Below are 19,008 nucleotides of genomic sequence, written 5' to 3' on the forward strand. Positions count from 1 at the left end.
TTTACTTTGTTAATATAGTGAGTTAAAAAAAAAAAGTCTTAAAGTCTATACTTAAAAACCCCATGCTGCATAGATAATGTAGATAGTTCTATTTATCTGGTCAATGGGCAAAAAGCAAGCACTTAAGGTCTTCAGCTCGAATCTTTTGTTCATTTCTTATTGCTGGAATTTCATTTCTTCTTGCTGTATGACTAAACTAGATGATAGTACAGATGGTAGGCCTCAGGAACAGATGAATTCTCAGCTGGTGGATTGGCTGCTTTGTCTCTTTGCCACCTTGTGGTTTGTTTTCTTGGTGTCTATGTCAGTAATTGAATATGCAGTGGTACCAACGTTGAGGTGGCTGCTGACCTTGGGTCTTATCTTGATTTTCCTTACCTTCTTCATTGCTTATTGCTTATTGCTGCCTTTGGCAAGGAGGATGCTTGTGGAGTCATGGCCTACAATCCCAATGAATATTCTGTCTCATTGGTCTACCTTGTTCTCCTACACCCTGGCATCACCTCTCCCTGCACAGCAGGGTTGGAAGACTGTGGTCCAAGCCCACAGGGTCTCCACATGGAGTAAGGTGGGAAGAGTCCCTGTTGTAGGGCCAGTGCTGCTAAGCCCGGCCTTCAAGAGCACTCTCCAAGCCTGCTTTTTTTCCCATTCTCACTATTCTGGAGATTCTTCTGGGAATTGTGTGGACCCCTGCCTTGTGGAGAGTGTCTGTAATGGTTATGGTCTGTTGCATATTTACTGCCTTGTACTGGAACTCTTCTAGGGCCTGAAACATTTGTTGCCTTCACACCCTTTTCTCCTTCAACAACATCAAACTCCACAGTCTCTCCATCTCCTACACCGTGAAGGTACTTCCTGGGGTCATTCTTCTTTATGGCAGTTGGGTGCACGAATACATCATCCTTGGTGTCATTCATATTGATGTAACCATATCGTGTCTTACATTGAACTATTTTACTGTTACCAAAACCTTTGTTGTAATGACCTTCTTCCCCATTACAGCAGGTACCACCTATGTGAGGCTGCCCTGACCTCTGTTCCCTGTGTGATTGCTGGTGATGATGGGCTTGGTGAGGGCAGCACTGAGGGTGCAATTGGCTGCTGGGTCTCCGCCTCGCTGCTCACGGTTGTGGTGATGGTGACAGGCCAGCAGCTGCAGCTCCTCCTGGGGTGTGAGCAGCAGTAGGGCTGCTCAGGGTTCCTAAATGGCTCTGAAGAAAGAAACAAACCACTTATCCATATTCCCCATTGGTAACATCTAAGGAGAATTTAGCAGTTTAGGCATTTTCTAAAGTGAAAATACTTACAGCAATCTGAAAACGCTAGTCTCAATGACTAGAAAGGAATAGTTAAGAAATTAAATGAAGCTTTGTTGTATTAAAGGTAGTCCTGATCTTGATCATTTGAGCAGAAACATCTCTCCTATTCCTTCAGTATTTGGCTTTTTTGATCTGGATTATATGAATGATAGCCTCACCTCCTTACCCAGATTAACCTAAAGCTGCTTTTTATTTTTTAACCTCTCTTATGCTTTCTGATGTGTGGCATTCTCTCTAGTTTTGTTTCAGAAATAACAGTGCCATTCTAGAGAAAATCATATATATAAATTAATCATTCTGGTAGAAATATCTCTATCTGGTTATAAATATAAATTATTATAGATATACTCTTATTCCTAGTTGATATTATACTAACGTAAATTATGACCTTTAAAATACATGATTATAAGTATTTTCCATTCACATAGTATCATTTTTCTGAGATGTCTCAAAACCAGATTTTGCAGTTGTACATTCTGTGGGCTCCATGCCAGGTCGCTGGGACTGGCAGGCTGCCCCTCAGCCATTGTGAATTTACTGAGAGAAATCTGGAGATAGCCGTGGGGAGTCCTGAGGGCCAAATCCCATGAGGGCAAGACTGGACCTACATAGAGTTAATTTTTTAAGAGAAGCTATATGACATACCTCAAATTACAAGGAAAAAGAAAAAAGAGTCATTTTTTTTAATATACTTTGGTAACATATATTTTATAGAAACGTCATTTGAAAAATATATAAAACAGCTTTAAGATATGTTCTATGTTAAAGAATAGAGTTGATAGAAAAATAATTTATAAAAGTTAGATTTTATTTATATACATTTCAGATAGAATTTTTTATTCTTGAAGGGTATCAACAAACTGACCTTTCTTCATACTTCAGTCCATGTTATCAAAACTTGTACCAACTGCATTATAGTATTTTTTCCTTTTAGTAAGAGAGAAAGGGCTGTCTTCCTTAGAAATTATGACTGTCTCTGTCACCAAGAAAGAGGGGTGAAGAAAATTCTAGTTAAATTTCCTTAGCTTCATGTATTTAAGAGTAACCTGATAAGGTTGGGTTTAGATGCAGACTCCTGGGCCCCATATCAAGAAATTCTAATTAAGTTTACCTTGAAGATTCTAAGAATGTGTTTTTGTTTTGTTTTGTTTTGTTTTTTTGTTTTTGTTTTTAACAAGTATCCCAAGTAGTTCTGGTTAACACAATTTTTCTAAACACTTTGAGAAGCACTATCCTGGTTCTTTCTATGTCAGCACCAATATCTAAATGGTCTGATTTGAGGAACTTGGGTAAAACTTAGCAGTGAAGCTTCAAGTTATCACATTCTTATCCAACACTTGATGTAATTTGTATTGTTTAAGTAATTGATATCCATGAAATTAGAGAAAAAGATAGGGACCCTTATTAAGTACCCTAAACAGTATAGGTTCTCTCTCTCTCTCTCTCTCTCTCTCTCTCTCTCTCGATCTCACATAGTTTACCTCATTCTCATTCCAATAAATCAGAATTCTAGATATATGTATTGGATATCTGAATATAAAACCTGACAGCAGTTAATAACAAGAGGGCCAGAGGTAAAGCTCATCTGTGAGATAGAAGGACTAATGGGATGAGGAGAGATAAGAAGGCACCAGCCTAACAGGTGAGTATCCTAGTAAGGAACTATGGAGTTAAGCAGAAGCATGGGAAGAGGCCTATTATAGGCTGGATTCTGATCCCTCCAAATTCATATGTTGAAGCCCTAACCCCCAGTACCTCAGAATGTGACTGTGTTTAGAGACAGGGCCTTTAAAGAGGTAATTAAGGTTAAATAAGGTCTTATGAATAGGTCCTTAACCCAAAGTAACCCGTGTTGTTTTAAAAGAGGAAATTTGGATAGAGACACCAGGGATGCATACCCACAGAAAAAAGATCATGTGAGAATAGAATGAGAACATCTGCAAACCAAGGAGAGAGGCCTCAGAGGAAATCAATCCTGCAGTACCTTGATCTTGAACTTACAGCTTCCTGAACTGTGAGAGAACGAATTTCCATTGTCTAACCTACCCAATCTGTGACATTTTGTTAGGGCAACCCTAGCATACTAATTCAAATTTTGGTACCAAGAAGGAGGTGATGCTACAATAAATACCTAAAATGTTGAAGTGGCTTTGGAACTGGGTAAAGAGCAGAGACCAAAAGAGTTATGAGGTACATGCTGGAAAGAGCCTAGATTGCCTTGGAGAGACTGTTGGTAGAAATACGGATGTTAAAGGTGCTTCTGATCAGGTCTCAAACAAAAATGAGAAAGGTGTCTGGAAATTGAAGGAAAGGCAGTCATTATATAGCAGCGCAGAACTTGGCTAAAATGTGTTCTAATATTTTGTGAAAAGCAGTAAGTGACAAACTTGGATATTTAGCTCTGGAGATTTCTAAGCAAAGTGTTGGTAGTGTGACCTGGTTGCTCCTTGCTGCTTATAGTAAAACGTGAGAGGAGAGAAATTAGTTGAAGAAGTTGTTAAGCCAAAAGAAACCAGAACTTGAAGAGCTAGAAAATTCTCAGTCTATCCATATTGCAAAAACTGAGAAAGTGCGTTCTAGAGAAAACACCAAAGATGGCCTGGACAGTAATTCCATAAGGCAATTGTGGGTGTGACTCATGGATCTAATCAACCTCTCTGCAGAAGCCAGGGAGACAGATAGGGTTCAACAGCAGAAGCACCACCAGCTTAGACTAAATGGGACAGGAATGGGACAAAATGAAGAAAGGCCATTGAACTTCTGGGATTTTATGGGTCAGGACTATAGTGCTGTCTGGCGATAAACACATGTGATCCTGCAGAAGGGGGGGAATTACCCGGAAGGCAGGCTGGTTTCCTCCTCAGTTCCAGAATGAGGCTACTTCTTCAGTTATTACTGCAATAGTGTCTTAATCTATTCATTACAGTGTGCCTGATACCATATCTTTTTTCATTTTGTAGTCCTAGTGATTTTCCAAAGTACATTTTGATTTTGTATATTCATACGTCCTTCCAATCCTGTCTACTCCAGTTTATGAATCATAAATTGCTTCGCTTTGCTCTTAGAAAAAATTTTTTTAAATGCCTTAATATAATCTATACAACCTCAGTGACCTGGCCTTTACTTGCCTCTCCAACCTCATCTTATATTATCCCCTTTCTTGGTCTGTCTGGCCGATTCCAGCTGATTTTCCCATAGTTCTCATGCTCACCATGTACACCCACTGCAGGGCTTTCGCATGTCTTGCTCTCTACTTACAATGGACCTCCTACCTTTTTTTTTTTTTTTTTTTTTAAGATTTTATTTATTTATTTGACAGAGAGACAGCCAGTGAGAGAGGGAATACAAGCAGGGGGAGTGGGAGAGGGAGAAGCAGCCTTCCCACTGAGCATGGAGCCCGATGGGGGGCTCTATCCCAGGACCCTGGGATCATGACCTGAGCTGAAGGCAGATGTTTAACGACTGAGCCACCCAGGCGCCCCAGCCCTCCTACCTTTCTTTGCCTACTTAACACCTACCAATCCTTAAGACCTCCCCCACTGAAACCACTTTCTCAGGGAAGCTTGACTATGTTAAATTTCACTGTTATGGTCACTCATAGAACTACAAATTCTTCACACAACACTGTAATCTCCACAAGGCAGGGATCATGCATGTGTGTGCTCACATTTGCATCTTTACAGATGGGCACTTCACTCCTAACAAATATTTTTGAATAAATGCATGCACACATGAATGAATGAACATAAAATTTCGAAGAGAATATTGTTTTGGACTATTATTACTGTCTGCTTTAGTTCTGACTATCCTGCTTTGTTTAATATTTATCTTAAAAGCCCATATAAGCTGGGCGCCTGGGTGGCTCAGTTGTTAAGCATCTGCCTTCAGCCCAGGGCATGATCCTGGTGTTCTGGGATCGAGTCCCACATCAGGCTTCTCTGCTGGGAGCCTGCTTCTTCCTCTCCCACTCCCCCTGCTTGTGTTCCCTCTCTCGCTGGCTGTCTGTCTGTCTGTCTGTCTGTCAAATAAATAAATAAAATCTTTTAAAAAATAAAAATAAAAATAAAATAAAATAAAATAAAATAAAAGCCCATATAAACATTTTATGAGTTAACTGATTAGTTTTAACCCTGTTTCACATTCACAATGAATCTGCAAAGAAACACATTTATTCCCATAGAATAAAGGAATTAATGTAAAAATCATTTCTTGAAAACAGTAAGAGGCACTTGAAGTTTGGTAGTCTACACTACTAATATCTTTCCCCTCTTCTCTCATCTGTTTTCTCCTCTCTCTCACCAGATTATTTCTTCTCTAGAGTTACTAAGCCAAATTTGTTCTCCACCAAAATCATTATGGGCTTTAGGAGAAAGAAAAAAGAAAAAAAAAAGTTCAGTCCCGCAAAAGAGATTACAGGGTGTGAGCCAAACCGTGACAATCACCAGAACATTATTACTCATTTTTACTCTAAAACCTAATTGTTAAGTACTCAGAATACAGAAGGATGAGCCATGCTAGAAAAGTGAGGTTGCTTGTTTCCCTGAGGATTAGTTTTGACTGTACTTTCAGAAACATATTATCACAGCAGTGTCTTACCCTTTAATATTGATGACACAATAGTTTGTTATGTTTTAATTTAGCTCCAAGAATATCTCTGGCAATTTGGCGTTACCTCTCCTATGGCCTCCACCCAGAAGTTACCCTTTCAAGGACGATGGGCAGTACTATTTTGCTAATGCTGGTGTTTTATATGCCAGTCTCTTACTCAGCTCATTGTGTTTTTTTCCTCTCTGAAAATATTTTATAGCAAAGGAATAATAGCTCAAAAAGAAAAGACATTTATCAAACTAAGGGTAGAAAAAGGAAGACCAAGAAGAATTGCCAGGAAAAGCTTTTACTAACGCTCCGCTTGAGGAAGAGTTGCAGGACCACATTCTGTGCATGATGAAATGGCCAGATTCAGAGCCTTCAGAGAGAAAAGTTGTATTAAACTCATTTGCTTTTTTATTTGCTATTTCCTTCCCCATCTCATTCACTTAAAAGTTTGTATTGCTCTTCCCTTGTGGGTGCTAACTTTCATTTTGCTTTTCTCAATGATGTACTGTATCTGCTGTAACATTCTAATTAGGCCTTTCCAGTTGTACTTAGAATAGTGTAAAATCTCAAGATATAACATTTCTTGCACCTAAAGAGTAGATGACCCATGATGGGGAAGTTCACATAGTTGCAATTTAATAGAGTCAGCAAGAATACTGACATACCCACAGGGGATCTGCCTTCCAGAGTCTGACGGACCACATCGCTGAGGATGATCCGCCTTAAGGGCTCATGCACATCACTATCGCTTTCCTTGGGAGTCTGTTGTCAGGCTCCAAGCAGCTGCATATCATGGGGTTTTTATCCTATGTTGTTAGATGTAGTTGATAAATTTTGCCCTAGAGGCAGATTTAATTTTTCACATATTCCTATTTACTTAATAAAAAATAGATTTCTTTTCCTATGTGATTTGTAATATGGTATATTGATAATAAATGGAACATATTTGTATAATGCTTTCAATTGTGAATATAATATATAAGCTCTATTCATGTCAATTAAAACAATGATTTTCTTTTTTTCTTTTCTTTTTTTTTTTTTTTTTTACTATTGCAAAATCACTTTTGTTGCTGGAACTATTTTTACATGGAGTAGAGAAGGGCAGCCAATTCAAAAAGCACCTTAAAATATGGACATTCTCCACCTCTACTACCTCTCATAGTCCTTTGTAAGTGCTGGATAAAGTAAACTGAATTAACTGGTCCAAAGTGCTGTACTGGACAAGGAGTTTAGTGTCCAGTGGTCAGCCATCAGGGGACTTCCTTTGAAGCAGAAGTTGACCCTCTAGAAGTCTCATGTTCTTTGATGTAGTCCCACTGCTTTTGACTTTTTCTGGTTTAACTCAGAATGTGGCAAAGAAGGGAAGGAGATACTTTGTCCCTGAGGCACAACTAATTCACTTTGAGATCATTCACATCTGCTAAATTCTGACTTGTCTGTATCAGCCACGACTCCAATGCTGACTGCAGTGTTGCTCACAGATTATGTGGAGTCAAGGTCTAGGCCCTTTCTTCCAGCCTTAGTTTTAGAGAAGTTTTTCCTCTTTGCAAAGGAGGATATTATATTATAATAACAGGAGTATAAATTCACTTCAAAAAGTGTTGTTATTTTTTAAATAGTAAACTAAAAAATCCTTTCTGCCGATTTTAATTATACTTTTGATGTGGTTTAGGAATATAGGTGAGGTTCGGTGGAGTGAGGTCCGGAGCTGATACTAAGAAAGAATTCTTGAGACGTCTTTGGTGAAAAATGGTGGTTTACTAAAACACGGGGACAGGACCTGTGGGCAGAAAGAGCTGCTCCACCGGGGTTTTAAGGGGTGGCTGATTATATAGTGTGGGGTTGAGGAAGGTAAGAGAAAGAGAGGTTTCAAAAGGATTTTCATATGTTAAAGAAGACTCACAGGATACCTGAAGCCCTGCCTGCCATTGTCAAGTTAGGTTGTTTTTCCTTCTAGTAAGGCATTAACAGTAAGATAGTTGGGGTCTTCCTGGAGGAACATTACACTTTGCCCGCTTCAAGTATCTGTCAATGGGCTGCAGATATAAGGATATTTAATTGTATCTACATTTTCTTCTGGAAGCTAGGTTATTTATTGATAGAAATGCTTTGTTCTTGTAAATTGCTAAGACTTTCGTAAACTGAGGGAGACTCAATCTTGCAGGATTGTAATCTCTATAAATTACCTATTTGTTTTTCCTTTAGGGCAGCCAGGAGTGCCTGAGGAATGTCACATATTTCCCTTGGGGGGGTAGTTGTGGGGTGTCAGCTTCCACCTGTCCTCAGCTAGCCTTCTGCTCCCTCATCAATTTGGTTCCACCTGTGTCTGTTGATATTCAGTCTCCAAGTAAAACTGATTTTTTTCGCATACTTCCCCTCTGCTTGCTCTGTATAGCAGAATTACATTTAAAACAATAAACAAGATTAACTGAAAAGGGAATAAAAGGGGAAAACTCTATAACTTAGTTGATTTTCTATACAATTTCTTTCATACTCTAGCCATAAAGTCAATGTGTGCTGCAGAAAGACAAACATAGGCAAAAACTGAAAGCCACTTTTGTGAAAATGACAAGAAAATCTTCTGCTCACAGTCAACATCGCATAGGCTTTAACTCCTTTTCCTGTTTGAGACTGCAACCCAACGTTCCAGAGTTCCAATGAATGGAAAAAATGGTTTAAGACGTGAAAGCCAGAGCTTCTGAAGAAAAGTGAAAGAAAACAAGATAATTTTACCTGAAGGAAAAAGACTAAGGGCAGATATAATGCAAGTATGGGTAGGGATACTGCATAAAATATGGAAGACAGCTATTCCAATTGAATCAGGGTTTCAAATTTAGTTCCATTTGAGCTAAAATTAAATTTAATTTTAATTTATACCAGGAGGAATTTGCAATTCATATTAAATCTTCTTAACCAGACCATAGCAAAGGAAAATGAAAACTAGGTATTTGTTTTGTGCTGGTCTCAGCCTATCAATAACCAGTGTTGTGGTTGGACCAGCTGTTATGGTCCTTATTGTGATTGCAAGACTCCTTTTAGCAACAACCATCAGAAAACTCTGAAAAAATAAAGGTTTACTACTTACGAGACCTGGAAATTGCACTATATACGTGAGGCCGCATAACGAGGTGGCACATAGAGCAAAAGAGCACTGCCTGCTGGGGGGTTCTGCTTTTATTGGAGTCAAGAGTGGTATCTGGGGTTTTCCAGCTCTTTCCAGCTCTCTGTTTATTGGTGAATTTAAAACAGAAAAATAGGAATTTAAAGCACAGAAAGAGGGGCGCCTGGGTGGCACAGCGGTTAAGCGTCTGCCTTCGGCTCAGGGCGTGATCCCGGCATTCTGGGATGGAGCCCCACATCAGGCTCCTCCGCTGTGAGCCTGCTTCTTCCTCTCCCACTCCCCCTGCTTGTGTTCCCTCTCTCACTGGCTGTCTCTATCTCTGTCAAATAAATAAATAAAATCTTTAAAAAAAAAATAATAAAGCACAGAAAGAGAAAAGGGAAGTGATCCAAAGGGTCAGTTATGGAAATCAACCAGCACCTCTAAAACAAAGGAGCCTCAGTATAAGGAGGTGGCCTGGTTTTTATTTAGTTGGGTGGCTGGCAATGTGTTCCTTTGTCTTTAAAGTGAATGCTTCTTTGAAATGGATTCCTCATCAATCAAAGCTCAAGTCAGCACTTACATTACAAAACAAAACAAAACAACAACAACAAAACAATTGTCAGGGCTTTACACTATGTTATTCTTTAGTTATAATTAAGAACTGACCAAAAATATCTTTGATTAATACTGCCTGAAAGCAAAGATGTGCTGTGGATGAGGCTGGGTATGAATGTGTTTAGTACTTACTGCATGTCAGACCTTCTGAACCAGGAGTGGGTTGGCCCTCTAGAAGTATGACCTCTCTGTGGTCACACTGCCTTTGATTTCCCCTTCAGAGAAGCCTTGTCCCCTGGGGACCACCAGCTCATTTTCAAATAATTCATTCCTATAAAACACCAGCCACACACCCTAATGACGAATGCAGTATTGTACACGGATGATCAGGAGACAAGGTCCAGGCTGACTCAGGTTTGCTCATGCAATGATCACAATAATACAAGTGTTGAACCAGAAGCCCAAAGAAGTCACATGACCAGACTCACATAGTCAGGAAATGACAAGTAGAGAATTCCTATCTGTTGGTGCCAAAGCTTATGTTGTTTCCATCATCCCACCCTGTATACTTACATGAAGCTTAAAACTCTTTTTCAAACTTTGAGTTGTATTAATACATGTCCCTAGTGACAGAGATAAATGTTTTAGTTTTGATTGAAGTGTTAAGTGGGACTCAAAGGTTAATAATGAATCAATGAAATAGCTTCTTCTCTCCTCTTTTTTTTTTCTTTTTCTAAAACCCTTTATCTCTTTATTGCTAAATACAAACTCATAATTAAAAAATCCATAGGAAATCCTTGATTCAAGGATTTATTTATATAATTGCCCCTATCAGAAGCTTTTCAAGTGTTTCATAGAGCATATAAGAACATAAAAGAGAAAACATGAGAATAATGTTTCCTTTGCAAAGTGTAACATATTTTTGAGGTCTAATGGACCCTATTATTTATTAATTAATTACTAACCAAACCCATGGAAATGAGAATATCCGGCTTACTATTTCTGTCAACTTTTTGCTGAACATGGCTTGCTTTGATGAGCAGTGGCCTTGGCCTCCTCACAAAGAATCTATGTCTGTAAATCAGGATATATTTGTGTTCCTCTTTGCTTATATAGCTACATATATTATTTTAGTCCAAAGAGATTTTTTTTGTTGTTGCAAATTTAAGGTGCTTAAAATGGTTTTTAATGGCAGTAATTTTGTAGTTATAATTACAGTGTTTATTATCATGAAGAATTTAATATAAATATATGGCAATTAGCAGTGCTCTTATTGGGGAAGGCTGAAAATAATTTGTCCTAATCTAGAGATTTTCTGAGATCCATAATATACATATACTAATTCCTTTGCCATAACAATACCACTGTATGAAATAGCTCTAGGGATTTTTAAAGGTTAAAGAGATGTTCACAGCAGTAGAGTGACAGAGCATATATGGGAAACCTAAAGTCTACAGCCATTTAGCAGGATGTTTCCCCATTGAATCATAGTACCATAAAATTAGGTATGTAAAATCTCTTCATTACATTTATTTTTTTGCTAGAGTTTATGTATTTTTAAAGTTCTAGGAAAAACTCCCTAAATTCCTCTTGTACCATACTATGTTTGAATTCCTATGGAATTTCTAATTATATATCAGTGATTTCTATTTTCGATGGATAATTTGCATATAATACTTTAAAAAATCAATCCTACAAAATAATCCTACTGCATGAGTAGAGTTACTTTATCCATTAGCCCATCCTGCATTACTAAATGGATTACTGTTCTTAATTAAGTTGGCACTTATCAGTATATAAAAAAGCAAACAATAATGATTTTTAAAAATATTTCTGATTGTCAAGACTTTTATTCCACTTCCTCAATTCTAACCTGCCAAAAATGAAACAAATGCCTATGGAAAAGTAATTATTTTTCTCCTTCTTTAACTTCTTAATTAACTTTTAATCTATGCTGTTACACAGGGAACATCTCTTAATACTAAATGTGTCTAAAATGCAGAAGATAGAGATTTAAATGATTTAGATAAACATCTGCCTAGCACAGAGGCATAAAAATCACAAAATTAGGGTATGGGTGGCTGAGTGCCAATAGTAGCTGCCAGCAACAGAAAGATATTGTCTTCATTTTTTTAAAAATCTTTTGCTTACTAATGAAGCAACTTAATAAATGCCTTCTAACCACACATCCTTATTTTGGAGCATGTTTCTTGGTCTATCCCACATAAAATTGTAAAAACCTTTGAATGAAGGATGCCAGGGTGGCTCAGTGGGTTAAGTGTCCCATGAACTCCAGGTCCTGGGATCAAGCCCCACATCAGGCTTCCTGCTCAGCAGGGAGCCTGGTTCTCTCTCTCCCTCTCCTCCCCCCCACTGCTCTCTCAAATAAATAAATAAAATCTTTTTTTAAAAATTAAAAATAAAAACTTTGAGAAATTGCCAAAAACATCCATGTAATAATTTATGAAAGACATGTTTTATTAGAGAAAAATCAATAAATTGGAAAATTTCAGTATGAAATGAAGCACTATTGTTTTGTTTAGTTGGAGTGGATTCTGTCAACAGTAATTTAAAATAATCAGTTCAATGATATGATCCCTGGTTGGTGTTTAGATAATTACTATACTTATGTCTAGTAATTTTCATCTATTAAATGGAGCAGAGTGGCAAGTAAAGACAGGAAGCTTTGACTCTTAACACCTCCTCTACAGTATTTGTGTAATTTGTCTTTTAATAACTGAAAGAACATGACAATAGTATCCTTACATACAAAATGGAAAAAATCCTACATCCTCTATGCATGCGCAGTTAACCAAAATATATTGAATGTTTTTGCACAAACTGCAGTTACTACCAGTGTGTGTGCACTTGCATGCCTTGGCTCCTCAATTACTCTAGAGAGCTAGGAAGAATAAGCAACCAGAGAATAGAGCTTAAATTCATGTTTCTTAGTTTGAAAAGAAAGAAACAAAAATATTGTTAATTGTGGAAAATATGATTGTTTACCTACAAAACCCAAGAGAATAAACTGAAATAATTTTTGAAAATAGTAAGAGAATCAATAAGATGATGGGTTAATAAATGTCCAAATATCAAATAGAAAACAAACAATAGCAGTAAAACCATAAAACCTTTGGAACAAAATTAGTAAGCAATGTATAATACTTATAATAATAAAACTATAAAATGTTACTGCGATAAAAAGACTTGTGTAAATGCAAAGATTTTCTTTGTATTGGACTGGAATATTTAGCATTGTAAAGAGGTCAGTTTCCCAAAATGTTTTGTTTTGTCTTGTTTTTTTTTTTTTTTTTTTAAATGAAATTAGAACAACTGTTCAAAATTCCAACAGGATTTCTTTTTTGAGGGGTAGGGATAGTCAGAGAGAGTGATAGAATACAAAATAAATCTCAATATCTGATATACTACGTATGAGAAAGGCAGAAAATTCTTTCCCCAAATAAAATATACTGTTAAACTATGACAATTGAAGTGTGATATAGGTGAAGGAATACATGGCAGATGTATTGGTTTTCAAGACACTGGATATCAGGCACTAAAGAACCGTGATACCTGGGACACCTGGGTAGCTCAGTTGGTTAAGCTTCTGCCTTCGCTCAGGTCATGATCCAGAGTCCTGAGATCAAGTCCCACGTAGAGCTCCTTGCTCAGTGGGGGGGCCTGCTTCTCCTTCCCTCTTGTGCTCTTTCTGTCTGACTCTGACAAATGAATAAATAAAATCTTAAAAAAAAAAAAAAAGAACTGTGATACCAGAGTGATAGGAAACAAATGACAGAAGCCCCATGAGGAGTGCCTCAGCTTAGTTCCTCCAGAGAGCTTTTAACCAATGGCACATGGCAGACTCCCTGACTTGAGGAGAAGTTGAAAGTCCAGGGAAAATAAGGTGGCTAGAGTTTTCAGGACAGAGTACTGGAGGGGCGCCTGGGTGGCTCAGTTGTTAAGCATCTGCCTTTGGCTCAGGGCAGGATCCCAGGACCCTGGGATCGAGCCCTGCATTGGGCTCCCTGCTCTGCTGGGAGCCTACTTCTTCCTCTCCCACTCCCCCTGCTTGTGTTCCCTCTCTTGCTGACTGTCTCTGTCTCTGTCAAATAAATAAATAAAATCTTTAAAAAAAAAAAAAAAGGACAGTACTGGAGACATGAGTGCTGCACGGAGAACTTCAAAGGTTTCCCCATGAGCATTTAGCAGAGTACTGATCAGTGAACATGTGTGAGGAAAGTGCCTGAATCTGGGGAAAGAACCATATGCCAAGGTTAGAGGAAGCAGTTTCTAAAGCTCATATGGTATTGAGAATTGTGCCTATTCCAACCAGATTGGAAAAAGCACAATGTGTGGGGCATTGGGTTGAGTACTCAGGAAGGTCTTTGTATATTACTCAGTATATTAGAGTTCTCCAGAGAAACAGAACCAATAGAATATGTACAGAAAAACTGGGGTGGGGGGCGGGCATGAATTAGGATGAATTAGCTAATGCAAAATCTTCAGAAAAGCTGGCAGGCTGGAGATCAGAGAAGAGTTGTAGCTTGAGTCCAAAAGCGGTCTGGAAGCAGAGTTTCCTCCTTCTCAGGAAACTGAATTCAGTCTTTTTCTTTTTAGGCCTTCAACTGAGTGGATAAGTCCTACCCACATTATAGAGTGTAGTCTTCTTTAATCAAAGTATACTGATTTAAATGTTGAACACATCTAAATATATGTTCACAGAAACATCTACACTGATCTTTGACCAAAAATTGGGTACCATGGCCCAGCCAAGTAGACACATAAAGTTAACCATCACACTCAGTATTTTACAGTACTCAGGAATTATCTTAGCAGTAGGGAATGAGCAGCCCCCGAGTGAGGACTTCTCTGGACCCGTCTAACAAATTATGAAAGCAAGACCCAAAATGGTGAAGCTATTTACAAGTAATTTCACTGCATCCCAGAAAAAAATGCATAAATGTATTAATGGGAATAGGAAGAATCCAGCACTCAAAAGTGTGAAGTTCTCATTTTTTTTTTTTTACTCAATTAAGGATTACCAGGCATTAAAAGTAGCAGGAAACACTACCTAAAATTGGGGGGTGGGGGAGGGACATAATCAATTGAAATCTATCAGAATTGTCACAAATATTAGAATTACAGCCTAAGAACATTTGATCTAATTAAAACAGTTATGACTACATTCCATATATTCAATATGATACAGAGAAGCATACCATAAAAAAAGACACATAAAAATTCTATAGGTGAAAATTATAGTGCCCAAAATAAAATGTACACTGGATGAGATTAATGGCAAAATAGACATTATAGAAGAAAAGAGACATAGCAATAGGAACTCTCTAAATAAAATGCACAGGAAAAGAATTATAAAAATTATGAAGAGTCTCATTGAGCTCTGGGACAATTTTGAGTGCCTTACTATATGTGTAACTGGAATTCTTTTTTTTTTTCTTCTTGTGACTTGAAAGCTAATTTTTTGAAGTTTTTATTTAAGTTCCAGTTAGTTAACATATGGTGCAATATTAGTTCTAGGTGTACAATATAGTCATTGAACACTTCCATGCAACACCCGGTGCTCCTCACAGCAAGTGCACCCCTTAATCCCATCACCTATTTCACCCATCCCCCTGCCCGCCTCCCTTCTGGTAACCAGCAGTTTGTTCTCTATAGTTAAAGAGTCTGTTTCTTGGTTTGTCGCTCTCTTTTTATTTTTTCCTTTTCTTGTTTGTTCTGTTTCTTAAATTCCACGTATGAGTGAGATTATATGGTATTTGTCCTTCTCTGACTGACTTACTTCGTTTAGCATAATACTCTATAGCTCCATCCATGTCATTGCACATGGCAAGATTTCATTCTTTTTATGGCTGAATGATATTCCGTGTGTGTGTGTGTGTGTACATATATACCATGTCTTCCTTATCCATTCATCAGTCAGTGGACACTTGGGCTGTTTCCACAATTTGGCTATTCTAGATAATGCATAATGCTGCTATAAACATCAGGCTCCATGTACCCCTTTGAATCTATATTTTTGTATCCTTTGGTTAAATACTTAGTGGTGTAATTGCTAAATTGCAAGGTACTTCTATGTTTAATTTTTTGAGGAATCTTCATACTGTTTTCCAGAGTGGCTGTACCAATTTACACAGCCACCAACAATGCAAGAGAGTTCCCCTTTCTCTGCATCCTCACCAGCACCTGATGTGTCTTGTATTGTTGATGTTAGCCATTCTGACAGGTGTGAGATTATATGTGTGACTGGAGTTCTTAAAAGAAGTTGGGATAGAAAAAAGAATACTTAAAGAAAAAAAATTTCAAGGTTTTCTGAAAATGACAAGCACACAGAAGGAAAAAGCGTAATGAACTCCAAGCTTACGAAACAAAAATTATACATGCATTATACTCAAATTTCTTAAAACCAATTATAAATGAAAATATTAACAGCAACAGGGAGAGGGGGAGAAAAGATATGCTATGTTCGGAGGAATAAAAATATGTATTACAGAGTATGTCTAGTATAAAACTATGTGGATGACAATGGGTCAGTATCTTAAAGTACTGAAGCAAAACTCTGCCACTGTTGAATTTGTATCCAGTGAAAATATCTCTCAAAAAAAAAGTTGTTTTTAGACATACAAAAGCTGATAGAATATATTACGAGAGAGCTGCACTTAAAAATGTTAACAAAAGTTCTTCTGGCAGAAGGAAAATAATACCAGACCCAAATATGGTTTTATGCAAAAGAATGAGAAACACTGGGGAGGGTAGCTGCATGGGTGAATAATTTTTTTTAACCTCAAAAAAAATTTAAAGGATAATTGACTATTTAAACAAAAACAATGACTGTATTGTGAGGCTTAGGACATGAGTTTAAACTCCATGTATGACAACAGTAGCAGAGAGGTGAGGAGAGAAATGCAAGTATACTTCTATAAAGTTCTTAAAGTATGTGGGAAGTGTATAATATCGGCAGATGGTTATTGTGGAAAGATGTACAGTATACACCCCAAAGAAACCACTAGAATTAAAAAGAAACAGTTACAGCTAATAGAACAATAAAGTAGATAAAATGAAAGCGTAAACTCTACCTAATCTAAATGAAGAACGAAAAGGAGGAAAATCTGAACCAAGCATAGACTGGATAAGTAGAAAACCAATAGCAAGATGACAGATATAAAGTAACCATATCAACAATTTTATTTCATGTAAAGAGTTTAAGCACTCCTATTAAAAAGCAGGAATTGTCAGATTGTATAGAAATCAAAACCCAACTCTCTCCTGTCTCCCTAAACCCCAATTTAAATACAAAGGCACAAATCTGTTAGAAGTAAGAATGAAAAAGAAATACAATTTGAAGATAACTCAGTGGAAGCTGGAGTTACTCGTCAATACCAAAGTAGATTTTACAGAAAATAATATTATTAAGGAAAAAAAGTTATTTCCTAGTGATAAAGAGGTCAATTAATCCAAAGGACATAACAACTCCAAATATTTGCACCTGATTAAAAAGAAACTTCAAAATCTTAAAGCAAAAACTGATAGAACTGCAAGTAAAAATAGACAAACCCATAAATATAGTCAGATATTTCAATATCCCTATTTCAATAGTTGATAAAACAGAGAGAAAATCAGCAAGAATATAGTAGACTTAGCAGTTTTTTCCACCAAAATGACTGAATTGACATTTATAGAACATTCTACCTAAAAACAGAATACACATTATTTTCAAAGCCATATCAGTTATTTACAAAGAGAGACCGTATTCTGGGCCTTAAAACAAGTCTCAAAAACTTTAAATGGATTCAGTTCATACAAACTATATTCTCTGACCACACTGTAATTGAAATAGAAATCAGCTACAGAAAAATCTCTTTGGAAAACAGTTTGGCAGTTTCTTAAGATAAACATTTACCTACCATATTATCCAACTGTTCCATTCTGAGGTTTTATTCAAGTGAGAGGAATATTTATATTTATTTTTTTAAAGATTTTATTTATTTAGTTGAGAGACAGAGTGAGCGTGAGAAAGAGAGAGAGACAGAGAGAGAAGGAGCAGGGGAAGGGGCAGCAGGAGAGGAACTCCTGATCTTTAATACCACTTCCTCAAATCTGTGTTTCCCACCATATTGCCTGTATCAGCTGATGGTAATACCATCTTTCCAGATGGTCAGACCAAGAACCTTGAAGTTGTTGTTGTGGTTTTACTTCTCTGTTCCTCTGATTCCACATCCAGTTCATCACAAAGTATTGTTGGTACCACCTCTCCTATTGTCGTAATAGCCTTCTAACCATTGTTATTGTTTCAGTCCCTATTCCCTTAAAGTTTATTCTGAACATGGCCACCAGAGTGATTTCCTGCAAAACATAAGTCTAAGCAGTTACTCCTGTGGCCAACTTCACCAAAGGCTCTTCATTTTATAAATGGAAGCCAATTATCTACCTGCATGATCTACCCTTTCCCCCTCTCTCTGAGTACAACTCTTACCATTCCTCTAGCTCAGCTTGTCCAGTTGCAATGTAATGTGAGTCACATGTACAATTTTCAAGTTGTTAGTAGCACATTAAAAAGTCAAAAACAGGCGAAATTGATTTGATAGCATATTGTATTTAACCCATTATATCACATATATTATCATTTCAACACATAATCAATATAAATATTTTTAATGAGATTTTTTTGATAGTTTATAGTACATATCAAATTGCATTAGCTCAGTAGCCACATGTGATTAGTGGGTACCATATTGGACAGCACGATTCTAGCTGGTTCTTCTCTAGCCACACTGGTTTCTTTTATAATTCTAGAACATGCCAGTCATACATTTGCCTCATAGCCTTCGTATCAGTTTTTCTTTCTTTTTCTGAAACCACCTTCTGTAAATATGTATACGGCTTGTTCTCTCTTTCTTGTCCTTTTTCACATGTCACCATCTCAATGAGGCCATGCCAGACCTCTGTATTTAAGACACCTACTATCTCACTCACTGTTGCGTTTCCTATTTCTCTTACCTGCTCTAATTTTAAAATAGCATTTGTCACCTTTTACTAATATATAAATTACTTATTTATTATGTTTATAATCTATCTCTCCCCACTAGATTCTCCCCCATGAGTGGAGGAATGAATTTTGGATTGCTTTGTTCATTTATGTATCCCTAGTTTCGCAAATAATGCCTAATAAGTAGTAGTTGCTCAAAAAGTTACTTGTTGTGTGAATGAAAAGAATAAATGCAGTGGAATACTATGTAGTCATTTAGTAATGTGGAGTCATGTGTATTAACTTTAAGAGGAATATTCAAGATAAATGGTACAAGAAAAAAACAGCATGTGAAAGAACTGTATAAACATATATCATTTGATGTTTCAAAATATAAGTCTGTAGATATAAGTGTAGCTCTATATAATGTATCATATAACATTAGTGTAACT

General features: G+C 37.1%; 1 protein-coding gene and 1 pseudogene across 6 annotated transcripts in view; one reads left to right on the forward strand and one right to left on the reverse strand.

Moving 5' to 3' along the window:
* The window catches only part of SPAG16 (sperm associated antigen 16), a 913,718-nt gene that overhangs the window by 573,670 nt on the left and 321,040 nt on the right, over positions 1-19,008 (forward strand). The window lies entirely within an intron of this gene.
* On the reverse strand, positions 192-3,353 carry LOC113247821 (Y-box-binding protein 1-like; annotated as a pseudogene).

This window comes from Ursus arctos, unplaced genomic scaffold (genome assembly GCF_023065955.2).
Source record: "Ursus arctos isolate Adak ecotype North America unplaced genomic scaffold, UrsArc2.0 scaffold_1, whole genome shotgun sequence".
NCBI lineage: Eukaryota > Metazoa > Chordata > Mammalia > Carnivora > Ursidae > Ursus > Ursus arctos.